Source organism: Ranitomeya variabilis, chromosome 5 (assembly GCF_051348905.1).
Source record: "Ranitomeya variabilis isolate aRanVar5 chromosome 5, aRanVar5.hap1, whole genome shotgun sequence".
Classification (NCBI taxonomy): Eukaryota; Metazoa; Chordata; class Amphibia; order Anura; family Dendrobatidae; genus Ranitomeya; species Ranitomeya variabilis.
Window position 1 is genome coordinate 54,676,362 of NC_135236.1, and position 20,190 is coordinate 54,696,551.

Genomic DNA, 20,190 nt, shown 5'->3' on the forward strand with positions numbered 1-20,190 from the left:
TAATTCTTTATTTTACACAGTAATATGGATCCCAGGGCCTGAAGGAGAGTTTCCTCTCCTTCAGACCCTGGGAACCATCAGGGATACCGTCCGATACTTGAGTCCCATTGACTTGCATTGGTATCGGGTATCGGTATCGGATTAGATCTGATACTTTGCCGGTATCGGCCGATACTTTCCGATACCGATACTTTCAAGTATCGGACGGTATCGCTCAACACTAGTACTGAGTTTAGGGGGTGAACAGTTATGCACAGTGAAGTTTTCAGTTATTTTGTCCTATTTGATGTTTGCTTCGCAATAAAAAGAAAAACAAACATTCACAGTTGTAGGCAGGTTCTTTATGTGAAACCCTTAAAAAAACAGTGAAATTCCAGGTTGCACGAGCTAGCAAAACATGAAAAATTCCAGGGGGGAAGGAGGGGATGAGGAAATACTTTCGCAAGACACTGTAAAACATGCCTCCACAAAAGTTTTACATGATTTCACTGTATACTGACTAAATAATTCTACCGTCTTATTGAATAATACCCTCATAATAGGATCCCGTATTACCACCATATAGTGACTGAATAATTCATCTATACTTTTTTAAAATGTAAAAAACAATACAAAAAGATTAACATTACCGCCACAAGGTGGCCATATAGAGGTAGATACTGTACAAGTTATACGCAGGCGCCGCGCAGATCATAGACCTGAATAAAGTACAAGGCTAAGCAGTGTCCCACAGGCAACACCTTTTTTAATTGGAGTCCTTTGCATTCTGTTTTCTTCTTCTGTGAACACAGACCGTCATGACAGCATGAACCAGCCGCAGTTTGTCTTTACTCGCTAGATATCTTGGCTTACCAGCTTTTTCAGCACTCTCTCCCCCATTTATTCAGCACAGTAAGTACAACATTTTCATCTTTCTACCTTTTTAACAGTACTATTTTGCCACTTCTCTCAATATTGTTACTGCCCCAAGTGCCCTTAAGATTATTATCCCCAAAATGCAATAATAAAAACAATAATATAAAATAAATAAAACAAATTAAGTAATAAAATAAATAAATAGAATGTATAATAAAAACAATTATAACCCAAAGCAATAGTGCTCCCATCAATACAGTAATAGTGCACCCTAATACTCCCACATATGTATGTACCCCTTTAATTCGTACATCACAATCACAGGGCTCCCCCACTGCCCCTACATAGTGATAATGCCCTTGGCACAATTAATTTGAATATTTCCACACTGTAACAGTGCCTTGAAAAAAAAGAATATTATTATTAATATTTTAACACCTTCATTCATGCCCCCCGTGTGCTGTTGTACCTAAGCCTGTCATGTGTGATTTTGATTCTGCTGAGGCAAGCTATTTTAAAGGGAATCTGTCAATAGGCTCAACCCTCCTAAACCGTCTATATGGACACGCAGGTCATAAAATGATCCCTTGATATTTGCCATCCGATGTCCTATTCCAGAGAAGTCCACTTTTTTCTTTATAACCGTAGTAAATGAGCTGCTAAGATCTATGGCAGGACATACACTCACTGGCCACTTTATTAGGTACACCTGTCCAACTTCTTGTTAACACTTAATTTCTAATCAGCCAATCACATGGCGGCAACTCAGTGCATTTAGGCATGTAGACATGGTCAAGACAATCTCCTGCAGTTCAAACCGAGCATCAGTATGGGGAAGAAAGGTGATTTGAGTGCCTTTGAACGTGGCATGGTTGTTGGTGCCAGAAGGGCTGGTCTGAGTATTTCAGAAACTGCTGATCTACTGGGATTTTCACGCACAACCATCTCTAGGGTTTACAGAGAATGGTCCGAAAAAGAAAAAAAATCCAGTGAGCGGCAGTTCTGTGGGCGGAAATGCCTTGTTGATGCCAGAGGTCAGAGGAGAATGGGCAGACTGGTTCGAGCTGATAGAAAGGCAACAGTGACTCAAATCGCCACCCGTTACAACCAAGGTAGGCCTAAGAGCATCTCTGAACGCACAGTGCGTCGAACTTTGAGGCAGATGGGCTACAGCAGCAGAAGACCACACCGGGTACCACTCCTTTCAGCTAAGAACAGGAAACTGAGGCTACAATTTGCACAAGCTCATCGAAATTGGACAGTAGAAGATTGGAAAAACGTTGCTTGGTCTGATGAGTCTCGATTTCTGCTGCGACATTCGGATGGTAGGGTCAGAATTTGGCGAAAAAAACATGAAATCTTTGGGATGTGGTGGAACGGGAGATTCGCATCAGGGATGTGCAGCCGACAAATCTGCGGCAACTGTGTGATGCCATCATGTCAATATGGACCAAAATCTCTGAGGAATGCTTCCAGCACCTTGTTGAATCTATGCCATGAAGAATTGAGGCAGTTCTGAAGGCAAAAGGGGGTCCAACCCGTTACTAGCATGGTGTACCTAATAAAGTGGCCAGTGAGTGTAGATCTCCCTGAGAATCTGCCTCCAGAGCTTATTTTGAATGAAAGATGCTTGACACATGTAATGACTGACAGTCGGCTCTCCTGATCTACATGTCTCACACTGGTAACACCCACGTTCATTTAAAATAAGTTCTGGAGGCAGATTCTCATGGAGATCTATGAACCCTATAAGTATAAGAATATGCACTCTATAAAGTGAGAAGGTCTTTGAATTTTGAGCAGCAAAGAACAGAATATGGTAACTTTTTGGTTAATTTTAATAAAATAATAAGCAAACGAGCAACAAAATGTCATACGTTTCAAAAGAAGAATGTATTATTGAGTTCAATGGGGACTGTATACAATTGTAGACAGTGATCTCCCCCTAGTGGTGGGAACAGGCAACCAGAATGTTATTATTTAACTTTTACAGTTAAATAAGGGAGTCTTGTCCAAAGTCTGTATTATAGCATTGTCTGGTCAGGGGTCTGCATTTATTTGGGGGCCCGAGGTCTTCATTTATTTATAGGATTTGTGCCTGTAATTTTATGTCTTCATTTGGGGAGGGACTAAGTTTTATATTAGTTTAATGGTCTATAATCTGGGATCTTCATTCATTTTTGGGGTGCAATATACAGTTGTGCTCAAAAGTTTACATACCACGGCAGAATTTTTGCTTTCTTGGAGTTTTTTCAGAGAATTTGAATGATACCACCAAAACTTTTTCTCCACTCATGGTTAGTGGTTGGGTGAAGCCATTTATTGTCAAACTACTGTGTTTTCTCGCCATTTCTTCATATTGACAACACAAAACATCCAAATGACCCTGATCAGAAGTTCACATACCCTGGTGATTTTGGCCTGATAACATGCACAGAAGTTGACACAAATGGGTTTGAATGGCTACTAAAGGTAACATCCTCACCTGTGACCTGTTTGCTTATAATCAGTGTGGTGTGCATAAAAGCTGAGTGAGTTTCTGGGATCACGACAGACTCTTGCATCTATCATCTAGCCACTGACGTTTCTGGATTGTGAGTCATGGGGAAATCTAAAGAATTGTCACCGGATCTACAGGAAAAGGTAGTTGAACTGTATAAAACAGGAAAGGGATACAAAAAGACATCCAAGGAATTGATAATGCCTGTCAGCAGCGTTCACACTGTGATTAACAAATGGAAAATCAGGGACTCTGTAAAAACAAAACCACGGTCAGGTAGACCAACAAAAATGTCGTCCACAACTACCAGGAAAATTGTTCTGGATGCAAAGAAAAACCCACAAAGAACATCAGCTGAAATACAGGACTGTCTGAAAACTAGCGGTGTGGCTGTTTCAAGATGCACATAACGAGGTACTTGAGGAAAAATGGGCTGCATGGTCAAGTCGCCAGAAGAAAGCCATTACTGCGCAAATGCCACAAAGTATCTCGCCTACAATACGCAAAAAAGCACAGAGACAAGCCTCAAAACTTCTGGAACAAGGTAATTTGGAGTGATGAGACCAAAATTGAACTTTCTGGCCACAACCATAACAAGGCCTATGATGAAAGGAACACCATTCCTACTGTAAGGCACAGAGGTGGATCGCTGATGTTTTGGAGATGTGGGAGCTACAAAGGCACAGGAAACTTGGTCAAAGTTGATGGAAAGATGAATGCAGCACGTTATAAGCAATTACTGAATGCAAATTTGAAATCATCAGTCCGGAAGCTGCGCATGGGACGTACTTGGATGTCCCAACATGACAACGGTCCAAAACACAAGGCCAAGTCGACCTGTCATTGGCTACAGCAGAACAAAGTTTAAGTTCTGGAGTGGCCATCTCAGTCTCCTGACCTCAATATCATTGAGCCTCTCTGGGGAGATCTCAAGCGTACAGTTCGTGCTAGACAGCACAGGAATTTACAAGAACTGGAGGCTTTTTGCCAAGAAGAGTGGGCAGCTTTATGATCTGAGAAAATAAAGAACCTCATACACAACTACCACAAAAGACTTCAAGCTGTCATTGATGTTAGAGGGGGCATTGCACGGTATTAAGAAATGGGGTATGTAAACTTTTGATCAGGGTCATTTGGATGTTTTGGGCTATCAGTATGATTTATAAAGAGAAAACACAGTAGTCTGACAATAAATGTCTGCACCCAACCACTAACCAAGAGTGGAAAAAAGTTTTGGTGTTATCATTCATATTCTCTGAAAAATGGCCAAGAAAGCAAAAATTCTGCCGGGGTATGTAAACTTTTGAGCACAACTGTATATTTTTATACATTATTTGCGATTTTAATACTGTAGGTTGACTTATACATGTATGGAGACAGCCAGCTTCTTTTTTTGCCACTGTTTGTAATATACTTGATCTCCTTCTTCAAAGAACTTGTTATATTTATTATAAAGTCTCAGAGCAACCCAATATAAATCAGACATTGTTTGCTCATAATATGAGAAGATTTAATTGTTCTAGGTAAAAGCAGCTTGGGAGTAGAGTAATTGTTGAGCTGAACTAGACTGGTTAATGATTGACAGGACACAGCTTCTAGTGGATTGTAAACCCCCGCATCCTCATCCTCAACATGTTATATTTAGAGATCATTTCTAAAAAGATTTAAAAAATAATAATTTATAAAAAAAAGAATAAACCATTAATCGAACACAAATGTACAGTCTATTGACAGCACAGCGCAGGCTGGACAATATTTAAGTCACACCCCAAGGAACACCAAGAAAAGATTATCGGATCGTCTTAGAAAAATTGGAACTGTTGGCAAGAATGCACCGATACATTTTTCAAGGCATCCAACAGAGCACTGGCTAAAGAGGTGCAAGAGTGTTTTTATAGTAAATCACCAGTATCTTAAAGGTATTTTCCAAGTCTGGAAAACCCCTCTCGCAGGTTGCAGTTTTAAAAGAAAAACAATCAACTTTGCTCAACCTCCCTGATTCAGGTGCTAAATCTCCGCCACTCCTCCTAGTGCCCGTTATTGTCTCCAGTGCGGAAATTGTCACAAAAAGTGAGCTCAGCGCCTCTGATCTGCTCCTGAAATCAACTTGGGCAGAGCAGCTGAGCTCAATCATCGGCTGCAGCGCTGCAGACATTAACAGAAAACAGGAGCAAAAGCGGAGACTCCGAACAGGGGAGGGTAAGTAAAGCTCAATTGTTTTTATTTAGAAACAAACTGTGCCAAGAGAGAGGGTTTTCTGAAACTGGAAACCCCTTTTAATTAAAGACACTTTGTATGTCATCGTGCCTTAATGGGTTAAACTGAATTTCCACCTTTTAATAATGTGCTGTGTTTAGGGCCAAGATTTTGCACTGATACATTTCATAATATTAGTAGTAATGAAACTCGTCACTTGAAAGGGACGTGTTGAAAAACAAGGTGAATTTATATACAGTCCATGGATCATCAGCTAGTGGACAACGTTTCGGTCTATATTGACCTTCATCAGATAAATGATGTGTTGCTGGAGTGGAAGATGAGTAGTCAATACTCATAGGGGATGACACTTTAAATGGACTGAAGGTGGTAAGAAGTATGTCTGCACTGGGGTAGGGTGGCTGAAAGCCCTTCCATGATTGATTACTCATCTTCCACTTCAATAACACAGCATTTATCTGATGAAGGTCCATACAGACCGAAACGTTGTCCACTAGCTGATGATCCACGGACTGTATATAAATTCACTTTGTTTTGCAACAAGTCCCTTTTGAGTGCCGAGTTTCATTACTACTACTGAGTAAAAGCCGGCTGCATGCGAAACGCGCGTCGGGATACTGCTGGCAGAACCCCACCAAGTCTCCTCTCTCTCCCCTTCACTAAGGATAAACATTACAACCTATATATCGGTGTCTTGTATTCTTGTATTATCCTATGTAAATTGGATCTTTATTATATATGGTGACTGGGTGTACAGGTTTAGTATATATGTTATACTGCTTGGTATTTTGGATTGGTCTGCTAGATCTCTATCTGTTAATCCTCCTTATTTTGACATTTTGTTACACTGTTTGATAATTGTTTTGAATGATTTTTTTCTAATAAATATTCATGTTTTAATTTCACTATTTGTTTATAGTTTCTCCAGTTTTTTCTTTGCTATGTGTTTGTTATTCGGAGTACTCCACCGCTTGATGTTGCTCTATTATTATCTTATGGGGGGACACTAGACTCTAGTCTGTTACCCTGTGATGAATATGTGCTTTTGGGATGTTTTCTTATTATTACCACCGGTAAGGATTAAAACCCTACTCCGTCACCTTATCTATCCCCTCTGGAGTGCCACTTATGATTTTTCTACATTTCGTGATATATCGCTATATTATTGAGCCTCTATTTGAAGACTTCCATTGAAAGAGAACTCACCGTCTCTCGTGGCAGCCTGTCTTAGTTGTAATGTGAGAAAAAAATGGATCAAAGAAAAAGAGAAGTTAGGCTACGTTCACATTTGCGTTGTGCGCCGCAGCGTGACCCTGCTGAGGGGCGTCCAGTGAAAGTTGAGAATGTGATGATGTTGTGGTGCGGTGTAGGTCGCGGTGAATAACGAGGACACCAGGTTGCAGTCTCTTTACCTCTTTACTGAAGGCTTCAGGATCCTCAGTCCGGAATACGGTTAACCGGGCTACCTGAGTCCGGCCGGTCTGATGGCACCTCCAGAGTTCCCTTTGCAGGTGGAAATCTGTGCCTACCTTCTAGCGCTTGTGTGTTGTAGTCCTTCCCTGCTGTGCTTACGGCATAGTCCTCACAACTGTTGTGTCTGCTTCTGAAGTTTCCTCACAACTCGATTATGATGTTCTTCTTCATCCCCCCCAGATGATATGGCTAGGACGCACCCGTATGACGGGTGGGCTTGGAGTTCTTCCGGGACCCTAGAGTCGCCCCTCTCCCGATGTTGCCCCCTGTGTCTGCTTAGGTGATTTTGGGTGAGACAGCCCGCCTAGAACTGACTGTCCTGCCGTAGGTTTGAAGTAAGGCCTGGAGCTCAATACTTCCTCGGCGTTTCCGGCCACCGGCTACGCGCCTCAGTAGGATGTTGCCTCGTCTTACAGCACGACTTCTACTGGTGTTTCTCCTTGTTGCGTTGATCTCGTTTCTCACTCAGCACAATAAACCTCGCTTCTTGTCCTCTCTTGGGGTACCGCCGCGATGAAGTGCAGGCGCGGTCCTGTAACATTATATCTGTTCGATAGGCCTCTGTCAGGATCCCACCCCTGACAGGGACCCCCTGAATCTTCCCCTGCAACACCCTCTGCCACAGGATGTTGCCTGGTTCCAACCCAGTCAGCTTCTGCCTAACTTCCTATCTAACCCCCAGTTTTACCAGATTGTGAGGAGTGGCCTAATACATAGCACCCTTAGCTCCCCCTGGAGGCCAGACTGTGAAGTGTATTGGTGTCTATGATACCTGGTCAGGTGAACTCCTTCAGTGCCATCAGACGTACCATAGCCCCCCTTAGCGGCGGAGCATCAGTACTGCAACGACCAGGACTCTGGGGCGCTGCACATCCAGCGCAACCTGCTCACAGTGGTACCAAAATGGTCACTACACCCCTAAATAAACTCCTTGAGAAGTGTAGCTTCTTTATTGGGGTCATTTGTGCAGGTTTTTTCCTGCTTTGGCACCTCAAAGACTGTGCATTGTATCTGCAATCTATTCCAGCAAAAATTGCACTCCAAAAGTCAAAAAGTATTCCTTCCCTTCTGAGCCCTTCAGCATTGTAAGGAGAAACTGCACAAAGAATTGTGGTGTCCATTTGCTCCTTTTACCCCTGTGTTAATTATAAATTTGGAGTTAAATTGACATTTTCAAGGAAAAAATAATAATTTTTCATTTTTTAATTCCAAAAAATGGTGTTATTTTATGTGAAGCATCTGAATGATCAACAAACATTATGAATACATTAAAGGGTGAAGTTTTAAAACAAGGTCTTAGGTGGGGATTTTGTGACACATCATCCTGTAAAAGTCATCATAACCCATAAAAATATGGCTTGTAAATTTTGTAGAAAAAAATGCTGCTACACTTTGACCTTCTAACATCCTAGCAAAAAAACAAATAAATAAATCAATGGAAAAATGAAGATGACAAAATACAGACATGCAGTAAATGTTACTTATTAACTATTTTGGGCAGTGGGACGATGTGTTTTAAGGGCATAAAAGTTCAAAGATTAAGAAAAAAAATCTAATTTTTCAAAATTTTTGTCAAATAATATTTTTATAAATGAATGCAAATCATATTGATCTAAATTTTACCACTAACATAAAGTATAATGTGTCACGGAAAAAATAATCTCAGAATCACCGGAAGACGTAGAAGCTCAAAGGTTATTACCACATAAAGTGTCACATGTCCTACCTGAAAAATGGGGCTCTGTGAGGAAGATAAAAACAGGCTTTTGCAAGAAGGGGTTAAGTGGTGCTAACCTGGGAGAATCAATTGTATTAATCCCTTCACCCCCGGGCCATTTTCTGTTTTTGTGTTTCTGTTTTTTGCTCACCTTCTTCCCAGAGCCATAACTTTTTTATTTTTCCATCAAGATGGCCATGCGAGGGCTTGTTTTTTGCAAGATGAGTTGTACTTCTAAACAATACCGTTCATTTTACCATATAATATACTGAAAAACAGGAAAAAAAATTCCAAACAGAAAAATAGTGCAATTTCACAATTTTTTTTTAACTATGTTCACCAAAAGCTAAAACTGACCTGCCATTATGATTCTCCAGGTCATTACGAGTTCATAGACACCAAACATGTATAGGTTCTTTTTTTTTTTAGTGGTGGAAAAAAATTCAAAGTTTGTTAAAAAAAATTGCCCCATTTTCCGAGACCCGTAGCATCTTCATTTTTCCTGATCTAGTGCTGGGTGAGGGATTATTTTTGGTGCGCTGAGCTGACATTTTTATTGATACCATTTAGGGATAGATATGATGTCTTGATTGCCTGTTATTACACTTTATTGCAATGTTGCGGGGACAAAAAATTCCGATATTTTGAATTTTTTTCTCGTTACGCCGCTTTTTGAAGCAGTTTAAATCATTAAATGTTATTTTATATGTAATTGATATGTGTAATAGAATAGTGGATCTATATGGATCAGTTTTGGTGGAGGGGGACTTGGCGATACATGCTATGTATGGGGAGGGCTACTTGTCTATATAATATATGCTGTATGTGGGGGATTGTTACTTAGCTATATATGCTATGTATGGGGGAGGGGGGCTTGGCTATACACTGTATCTTATATGTGTGCTGCGATTGTAACCGAGACTCGCCAATGCAAGCCTGTGGGTGTGAGAAAAAAAATCGCACACGGACCATGCAAGTGCTGTCTGATTTTTATGCACGGGTGTCCTTTGAAAAGCCGGAAATTCATGTGCCGCATACAGTAAAATCACACTGACAGGTTAGAATAGAATAGATAGAATAGATATATACAAATAGAATATATAGATATGGAGCGCCCCCAGACGCAGGGCCGCGGGGCACTCGGTACCGGGCCTCTCAGTCTCGGTCTTGGGGTTGTCACGGTGGCCTGACCCGGTCCGTGACCCTGCTAAGGGGCGTCCAATAAAAGGTGGTGGTGCGTGTTGCGATGAAATAACGAAGACACAGGGTTGCAGTCTCTTTACCTCTTTACTGTAGGCTTCAGGGTCCGCAATCCGAAGTACTGCTAACAGGGCTGGCTGAGACCGGCCGGTCCGAAGGCACCTCCAGAGTTTCCTTCACAGGTGGAAATCAGTGCCTACCTACTAGCGCCTGTGTGTTGTAGTACCTCCCTGCTGAGCCCCACGGGATAGTCCTCACAACTGTTGTGTCTTATTCTGATGTTCTTTCCCACAACTTGTATCTTTTCTGATGTTCTTCTCCGTCCCCCAGATGATATGTGTTGTGAATTCTGCTTTTGGGTTCCCTCCGGTGGTAGTAGGTGGTAATGCAGTTGTCCCTGGGTTGCAGTCCTGGTCAGGTGTGTCTGCTGATTGCAGTTCTGACTGGGGTATTTAGGTGTGCAGGATTCATTAGTCCTTGCCAGTTGTCAATTGTTGTTGGCAGGTGTGGACCTCTGCCTGGTTCCTCCTGCCTTTCTGCCAAATCAGCAAAGATAAGTGTCTGGGTTTTTTTTCCTGTGGCACACATGCGGTGTGCTTCACAATTCAGTGCTATTCTTTGTGTTTTCTTGTCCAGCTTAGATTGTGTCAGTATTTTCTCAGTCTTGTTGGATTCTCTGGAGTGGCAGATATACATTCCATGTCTTTAGTTAGATTGTGGAACTTTTTGTATTATCTGCTGTGGATATTTTTTGGAAGGGTTTTAATACTGACCGCCTAGTAATCTGTCCTATCCTTTCCTATTTAGCTAGAGTGGCCTCTTTTGCTAAATCCTGTTTTCTACCTGCGTGTGTCTATTCTTCTCCTACTCAAAGTCATTATTCGTGGGGGGCTGCCTATCCTTTGGGGGTCTGCTCTGAGGCAAGGTAGCATTCCTATTTCCATCTTTAGGGGTATTTAGTCCTCCGGCTGTGTCGAGGTGTCTAGGGTATGCTAGGCACACCCCACGGCTAGTACAGGTTCCACCGACTCCAGAGAAAGTTTCATGCTGCTCCAAGGTCACCAGATCATAACAGTACAACTGGCCAATAATGAGTTAAATGCATCTCAGAAGAAGGGAAGAAAGGTGTTAAGCCATTTTTTTCTGTAGTCTGTTTTGTCTTTTCTTCCCTCTTTATTTATGGGTGGCTGAGGAGTCTTGTGCCAGCATGGATGTTCAGGAATTAGCTTTTCGTGTAGACCAGCTTGCTGCTAGGGTTCAGGGTATTTCTGATTATATTGTTCAGACTCCTGCTTTAGAGCCGAAGATTCCTACTCCTGATTTGTTTTTTGGTGATAGGTCCCAATTTTGGGGTTTTAAAAACAATTGTAAACTGTTTTTTGCTCTGAGACCGCGATCCTCCGGTGATTCCATTCAGCAGGTTAAAATTGTCATCTCCCTGCTGCGTGGCGATCCACAGGATTGGGCATTTTCCCTGGAATCTGGGAATCCGGCCTTGCTTAATGTAGATTCCTTTTTTCAGGCTTTAGGATTATTATATGATGAACCGAATTCTGTGGATCAAGCGGAGAAAACCTTGTTGGCCCTGTCTCAGGGTCAAGAGGCGGCAGAATTGTATTGTCAGAAATTTAGAAAATGGTCTGTGTTGACTAAATGGAATGATGATGCTTTGGCGGCAATTTTCAGAAAGGGTCTTTCTGAATCCGTTAAAGATGTTATGGTGGGGTTTCCCACGCCTTCCGGTCTGAGTGATTCTATGTCTCTGGCCATTCAGATTGATCGGCGCTTGCGGGATCGTCAAACTGTGCGCGCTGTGGCGTCATCCTTAGAGCAAAGTCCTGAGCCAATGCAGTGTGATAGGATTTTGTCTAGAATGGAACGACAAGGATTCAGACGTCAGAATAGGTTGTGTTATTATTGTGGCGATGCTTCTCATGTCATTTCAGTCTGCCCTAAGCGGACAAAAAGGATCGCTAGTTCATTTACCATCAGTACTGTACAACCTAAATTTCTGTTATCTGTGACCTTGATCTGCTCATTGTCATAATTTTCTGTCATGGCGTTTGTGGATTCAGGCGCCGCCTTGAACTTAATGGATTTTGAGTTTGCCAGGCTGTTATGACCTGGTGGTTAAGAGGCCACACTGAAATGACCTGGTGGCTAAAACGCAACATGGGACGAGCTCTGAGGAGGTGGTATCTCTACTGACCGCAGTCCCTAATCCTAACAACAACACTAGTAATAGCCGTGGGATGTTCCTGACTCTCCCTAGACACCTCTTCACAGCCTAAGAATTAACTACCCCTAAAGAAGGAAATAGAAAGCCAGCACTGGATTATGTACCTGTAACCATGGAAAACCCAGCACAACAACATCATGCAAATTATGCAAAACCAAAAAGCGAATATTTTCCTGATGTGCTGGAGCCATGTACATGGTCAACTGTGTCCAGTACTGAGGTTTATTCTTGGCCAATGGCGTAGCATCAATCCCCCTTAAGGGAATAGGGCTCCGCAAGGGCTCCAAGGAAAAACCACAGCGCTTGGCAAATTCTAAGTCCATTAAGTTCAGGGCAGCGCCAGAATCCACAAATGCCATAACAGAAAAGGACGCAAATGAGCAAATCAGGGTAACAGACAAAAGAAATTTAGGCTGTACAGTACTAATGGTAACAGACCTAGAGACCCTCTTAGTACGCTTAGGGCAATCAGAAATAGCATGAGCAGAATCACCACAGTAAAAACACAGGCCATTCTGACATCTGAATTTCTGGCTTTCTGCTCTAGTCAAAATCCTATCACATTGCATAGGCTCAGGACTCTGCTCAGAGGACATTGCCATATGGTGCACAACCTTGCGCTCACGCAGGCGCCGATCAATCTGAATGGCCAAAGACATCGACTCATTCAGACCAGCAGGCGTGGGAAACCCCACCATAACATCTTTAAGGGCTTCAGAAAGACCCTTTCTGAAAATCGCAGCCAGGGCATACTCATTCCATTTTGTGAGCACAGACCACTTTCTAAATTTCTGGCAGTATACTTCTGCTGCTTCCTGACCCTGACACAGAGCCAGCAAAGTTTTTTCTGCCTGATCCACAGAATTAGGCTCGTCATACAGCAATCCGTGCGCTTGAAAAAATGCGTCAATATTGAGCAATGCAGGATTTCCTGGCTCAAGGGAGAATGCCCAGTCCTGCGGGTCGCCACGCAGCAAAGAAATAACAATCTTCACCTGCTGAATGGGGTCACCAGAGGAACAGGGTCTCAGAGCAAAAAACAATCTACAATTATTTTTAAAGTTCAAAAATTTAGATCTATCCCCAGAAAATAAATCAGGAATAGGAATTCTAGGCTCTAATACCGGAGTCTGGACAACATAATCTTGGATACTCTCTACCCTTGCAGCGAGTTGATCCACGCGCAAGGACAGACCCTGAACCTCCATATCAGCACCAAAATCCTGAACCACCCAGAGATTAAGGGGAAAAAAAAGACAAAACAAGCTACAAAGGAAAAAAAAATGACTCAGAACTTTCTTTTCCCTCTTTTGAGATGCATTTAACACTTTGCGGGCCAGCTGTACTGTTATGACCTGGTGGTTAAGAGGCCACACTGAAATGACCTGGTGGCTAAAACGCAACATGGGACGAGCTCTGAGGAGGTGGTATCTCTACTGACCGCAGTCCCTAATCCTAACAATAACACTAGTAATAGCCGTGGGATGTTCCTGACTCTCCCTAGACACCTCTTCACAGCCTAAGAATTAACTACCCCTAAAGAAGGTAATAGAAAGCTATCTTGCCTCAGAGAAAACCCCAAAAGGAAAGACAGCCCCCCACAAATATTGACTGTGAGTGGAGAGGGAAATGACATACACAGAAATGAAATCAGTTTTCAGCAAAGGAGGCCAATACTAAACTTGATAGACAGAGAGAAAAGGATACTGTGCGGTCAGTATTAAAAACTACAAAAATCCACGCAGAGTTTACAAAGATGAACTCCACACCGACTCACGGTGTGGAGGGGCAAATCTGCTACCCCAGAGCTTCCAGCTAGCCTGAATATGACATAGCGACAAGCTGGACAAAATGAGACATATTTGCAAAGCAATAGAGTACAAAGCAAATGGACAAACAAGAACTCAGAAACTTATCTTTTGCTGACAAGGACAGGCCATATGAGAAATCCAAGGAGAGAACAAAATCCAACCTAAGACAATGACAGCTGGCATGAACTAAAGCCCAGAGCAGGTTTAAATAACAAACCCAGGCAAGACGATCAGTGAATGCAGCTGCTACAGCCAGCTAAAGGAGCAGCAGTTCCACTCGAAACCACCAGAGGGAGCCCAAGGGCAGAACTCACAAAAATACCATTAGCAGCCACAGGAGGGAGCTCCAGAACGGAATTCACAACAGTACCCCCCCTTGAGGAGGGGTCACCGAACCCTCACCAGAGCTCCCAGGCCGATCAGGACGAGCCAAATGAAAAGCACGAACCAAATCGGCAGCATGAACATCGGAGGCAACAACCCAAGAATTATCCTCCTGGCCATAACCCTTCCACTTGACCAGATACTGAAGCTTCCGTCTCGAAAAACGAGAATCCAAAATCTTCTCCACCACATATTCCAATTCCCCCTCAACCAATACCGGAGCAGGAGGATCAACGGAGGGAACCATAGGTACCACATATCTCCGCAACAAGGATCTATGGAACACATTATGAATGGAAAAAGAAGCTGGAAGGGCCAAACAAAAAGACACCGGATTGATAATTTCAGAAATCTTATAAGGCCCAATAAAGCGAGGCTTGAACTTAGGGGAAGAAACCTTCATAGGAACGTGACGAGAAGACAACCAGACCAAATCCCCAACACGAAGCCGGGGACCAACACACCGACGATGGTTAGCAAAACGTAGAGCCTTTTCCTGAGACAACGTCAAATTGTCCACCACATGAGTCCAAATTTGCTGCAACCTGTCCACCACAGAATCCACACCAGGACAGTCAGAAGGCTCAAGCTGCCCTGAAGAAAAACGAGGATGAAAACCAAAGTTACAAAAGAAAGGCGAAACCAAGGTAGCCGAACTAGCCCGATTATTAAGGGCAAACTCGGCCAACTGCAAAAAGGTCACCCAATCATCCTGATCAGCAGACACGAAGCATCTCAAATAGGTTTCCAAGGTCTGATTGGTTCGCTCCGTTTGGCCATTTGTCTGAGGATGGAATGCTGAAGAAAAAGACAAATCAATGCCCATTCTAGCACAAAAGGACCGCCAAAACCTAGAAACGAACTGGGAACCTCTGTCAGACACAATATTCTCCGGAATACCATGCAAACGAACCACATGCTGAAAAAATAATGGAACCAAATCAGAGGAGGAAGGCAACTTAGGCATCGGTACCAAATGGACCATCTTAGAAAATCGGTCACAAACCACCCAGATGACAGACATCTTCTGAGAAACAGGAAGATCAGAAATAAAATCCATGGAAATATGCGTCCAGGGCCTCTCAGGAATAGGCAAAGGCAAAAGCAACCCACTGGCACGGGAACAGCAAGGCTTAGCCCGAGCACAGGTCCCACAGGACTGCACAAACGAACGCACATCCCGTGACAAGGAAGGCCACCAAAAGGACCTAGCCACCAAATTTCTGGTACCGAAAATCCCAGGGTGACCAGCCAACACCGAACAATGAACCTCAGAAATCACCCTGCTAGTCCATCTATCAGGAACAAACAGTTTCCCCACTGGACAGCGGTCAGGTTTATCAGCCTGAAACTCCTGAAGTACCCGCCGCAAATCAGGGGAGATGGCAGAAAGAATCACCCCCTCCTTGAGGATCCCAGCCAGCTCAAGAACTCCCGGAGAATCAGGCAAAAAACTCCTAGAAAGGGCATCAGCCTTCACATTCTTAGATCCCGGAATATACGAGACCACAAAATCAAAACGGGAGAAAAACAGAGACCACCGAGCTTGTCTAGGATTCAACCGTTTAGCAAACTCGAGGTAAATCAAATTTTTATGATCAGTCAAGACCACCACGCGATGCTTGGCTCCCTCAAGCCAATGTCGCCACTCCTCAAATGCCCACTTCATAGCCAACAACTCCCGATTGCCGACATCATAATTACGCTCAGCAGGCGAAAACTTTCTGGAGAAGAAAGCACATGGTTTCATCAAAGAGCCATCAGAATTTCTCTGAGACAAAACGGCCCCTGCCCCAATCTCAGAAGCATCAACCTCAACCTGAAAAGGGAGAGAAACATCTGGCTGACGCAACACAGGGGCAGAAGTAAAATGACGTTTAAGCTCCTGAAAGGCCTCAACAGCCGCAGAGGACCAATTCATCACATCAGCGCCTTTCTTCGTCAAATCGGTCAGAGGCTTCACCACACTAGAAAAATTAGCAACAATGCGGCGATAAAAATTAGCAAAGCCCAAAAATTTTTGAAGGCTCTTTACAGATGTGGGTTGAGTCCAATCATGAATGGCCTGGACTTTAACAGGGTCCATTTCAATAGCCGAGGGAGAAAAAATGAAACCCAAAAAAGAAACTTTCTGAACTCCAAAGAGGCATTTAGACCCTTTCACAAACAACGCATTAGCACGAAGGACCTGAAATACCATCCTAACCTGCTTCACATGAGACTCCCAATCATCGGAAAAAACCAAAATATCATCGAAATACACAATCATGAATTTATCCAGATAATTTATTAATGACCTTGTAGGGGGCATTCAGAGTAGAATTTCAATATTTGCAGATGACACTAAACTCTGCAGGGTAATCAATACAGGGGAGGACAATTTTATATTACAGGATGATTTATGTAAACTAGAAGCTTGGGCTGATAAATGGCAAATGAGCTTTAATGGGGATAAATGTAAGGTCATGCACTTGGGTAGAAGTAATAAGATGTATAACTATGTGCTTAATTCTAAAACTCTGGGCAAAACCGTCAATGAAAAAGACCTGGGTATATGGGTGGATGACAAACTCATATTCAGTGGCCAGTGTCAGGCAGCTGCTACAAAGGCAAATAAAATAATGGGATGTATTAAAAGAGGCATAGATGCTCATGAGGAGAACATAATTTTACCTCTATACAAGTCACTAGTTCGACCACACTTAGAATACTGTGCACAGTTCTGGTCTCCGGTGTATAAGAAAGACATAGCTGAACTGGAGCGGGTGCAGAGAAGAGCGACCAAGGTTATTAGAGGACTGGGGGGTCTGCAATACCAAGATAGGTTATTACACTTGGGGCTATTTAGTTTGGAAAAACGAAGACTAAGGGGTGTGTCATGATCTCTGCAGGCAGAGATCATAGCAAGCCTATAGAGGGACAAGCTCTCGGAAGATGGAACTATACTGACCATGAACTAAGCCTGCCGCGCAACTAGAAATAGCCAGGTAGCATTTCCTATTTATCGCTAGATGCCCAGCTCTGGCCTAAGACCTAAATAGCTAGCAGAGGGAAATATAAGACCTGGCTCACCTCTAGAGAAATATTCCCAAGAAGACAGTAGCCCCCCACATATAATGACGGTGAGTTCAGATGAAACAACAAACGCAGCAGGAAAATAGTCTTAGCAAATTTGAGGTCCGCTTACTAGATAGCAGAAGACAGATAGTATACTTTCATGGTCAGCAGAAAAACACTAACAAAACACCATCCAGAGATTACCTTAAACTCTGGCATTAACTCATAACGCCAGAGTAGCAATCCCTGATCCACGAGAGCTTTCCAGACACAGTAACAAAACTTCAGCTGTGAACTGGAACAAATAGGCAAAACAAAACATGGACAAAAGTCCAACTTATCTAGTAGTTGTCAGAAGCAGGAACAAGCACTGAGAGGCATCAGATAACATTGTTGACCGGCAAGAAACCACCAGAGAAATGAGCTTAAATAGCGACACCCACTACTGATGGAATCAGGTGAAACAGGAAAGAGGATGACAAGTCCAATTCCACAAGCGGCCACCGGGGGAGCCCAGAATCCAAATTCACAACAGTACCCCCCCCTCAAGGAGGGGGCACCGAACCCTCACCAGATCCACCAGGGCGACCAGGATGAGCCCTATGGAAGGCACGAACAAGATCAGAAGCATGAACATCAGATGCATTGACCCAAGAATTATCCTCCTGGCCGTAACCCTTCCAGTTGACCAGATACTGGAGTTTCCGTCTGGAAACACGAGAGTCCAAAATTTTCTCCACAACGTACTCCAACTCACCCTCAACCAACACCGGAGCAGGAGGCTCAACTGAAGGTACAACAGGTACCTCATACCTGCGCAATAACGACCGATGAAAAACGTTATGAATGGAAAAGGACGCAGGGAGGTCCAAACGGAAAGAAACAGGATTAAGGATCTCCAATATTCTATAAGGGCCGATGAACCGAGGTTTAAACTTAGGAGAAGAGACCCTCATAGGGACAAAACGAGAAGACAACCACACCAAATCTCCAACACAAAGCCGAGAACCAACACGACGATGACGGTTGGCAAAACGCTGAGTCTTCTCCTGGGACAACTTCAAATTGTCCATAACCTGCCCCCAGATGTGATGCAATCTCTCCACCACCGCATCCACTCCAGGACAATCCGAGGATTCCACCTGACCGGAGGAAAATCGAGGATGAAACCCCGAATTACAGAAAAACGGGGACACCAAGGTGGAAGAACTGGCCCGATTATTGAGGGCGAACTCTGCCAATGGCAAAAAAGCAACCCAATCATCCTGGTCAGCAGAGACAAAACACCTCAGATATGTCTCAAGGGTCTGATTAGTCCGCTCGGTCTGGCCATTAGTCTGAGGGTGAAAAGCAGATGAAAAAGACAAATCTATGCCCATCCTAGCACAGAATGCCCGCCAAAATCTAGACACAAATTGGGTACCTCTGTCAGAAACAATATTCTCAGGAATACCGTGCAATCGGACAACATTCTGAAAAAACAGAGGAACCAACTCAGAAGAAGAAGGCAACTTGGGCAGAGGAACCAAATGGACCATTTTAGAGAAACGGTCACAGACCACCCAGATGACAGACATCTTCTGGGAAACAGGCAGATCTGAAATAAAATCCATCGAGATGTGTGTCCAAGGCCTCTTAGGAATAGGCAAGGGCAACAGCAGTCCGCTAGCCCGAGAACTACAAGACTTGGCCCGAGCACAAACGTCACATGACTGCACAAAGACTCGCACATCTCGTGACAGAGAAGGCCACCAGAAGGATCTTGCCACCAAATCCCTGGTACCAAAAATTCCGGGATGACCTGCCAATGCAGAAGAATGTACCTCAGAGATGACTCTGCTGGTCCAATCATCCGGAACAAACAGTCTATCAGGCGGACAACGATCCGGTCTATCCGCCTGAAACTCTTGCAAGGACCGCCGCAGATCAGGAGAAACGGCCGACAAAATTACTCCCTCCCTAAGGATACCTGTGGGTTCAGAATTACCAGGAGAGTCCGGGTCAAAACTCCTAGAAAGGGCATCTGCCTTAACATTCTTAGAACCCGGTAGGTATGACACCACAAAATTAAAGCGAGAAAAAAAATAAAGACCAGCGCGCCTGTCTAGGATTCAGGCGTCTGGCAGTCTCAAGATAAATCAAATTTTTGTGGTCAGTCAATACCACCACCTGATGCCTAGCCCCCTCGAGCCAATGGCGCCACTCCTCAAACGCCCACTTCATGGCCAAAAGCTCCCGATTCCCAACATCATAATTCCGCTCTGCGGGCGAAAATTTGCGAGAAAAGAAAGCACAAGGCCTAATGACGGAGCAGTCGGAACCTTTCTGCGACAACACTGCCCCAGCTCCGATCTCCGAAGCGTCAACCTCAACCTGAAAAGGCAGATTCACATCAGGCTGACGCAACACAGGGGCAGAGGCAAAACGGCGCTTAAGCTCCTGAAAGGCCTCTACAGCATGAGGGGACCAATTAGCAACATCAGCGCCTTGTCTTGTCAAATCAGTCAGTGGTTTAACGACATCCGAAAAACCAGCAATAAATCGGCGGTAAAAGTTGGCAAAGCCCAAAAATCTCTGAAGACCCTTAAGAGAGGAGGGCTGAGTCCAGTCACAAATAGCTTGCACCTTGACGGGATCCATCTCAATGGAAGAGGGAGAAAAAATATACCCCAAAAAGGAAATTTTCTGGACTCCAAAAACGCACTTAGACCCCTTCACACATAAAGAATTAGACCGC

The 20,190-nt window shown here is 43.6% G+C and overlaps 1 protein-coding gene across 1 annotated transcript in view; it reads left to right on the forward strand.

Annotated features, from left to right (window-relative positions):
• Positions 1-710: 710 nt before the first annotated feature.
• LOC143774429 (beta-1,3-galactosyltransferase 1-like) overlaps positions 711-20,190 on the forward strand; it is a 58,675-nt gene continuing 39,195 nt past the window's right edge. Inside the window, exon 1 of the mRNA XM_077262015.1 lies at positions 711-891. The gene's annotated coding sequence lies outside the window, so the exon portion shown is untranslated. The remainder of the gene's footprint in view (positions 892-20,190) is intronic.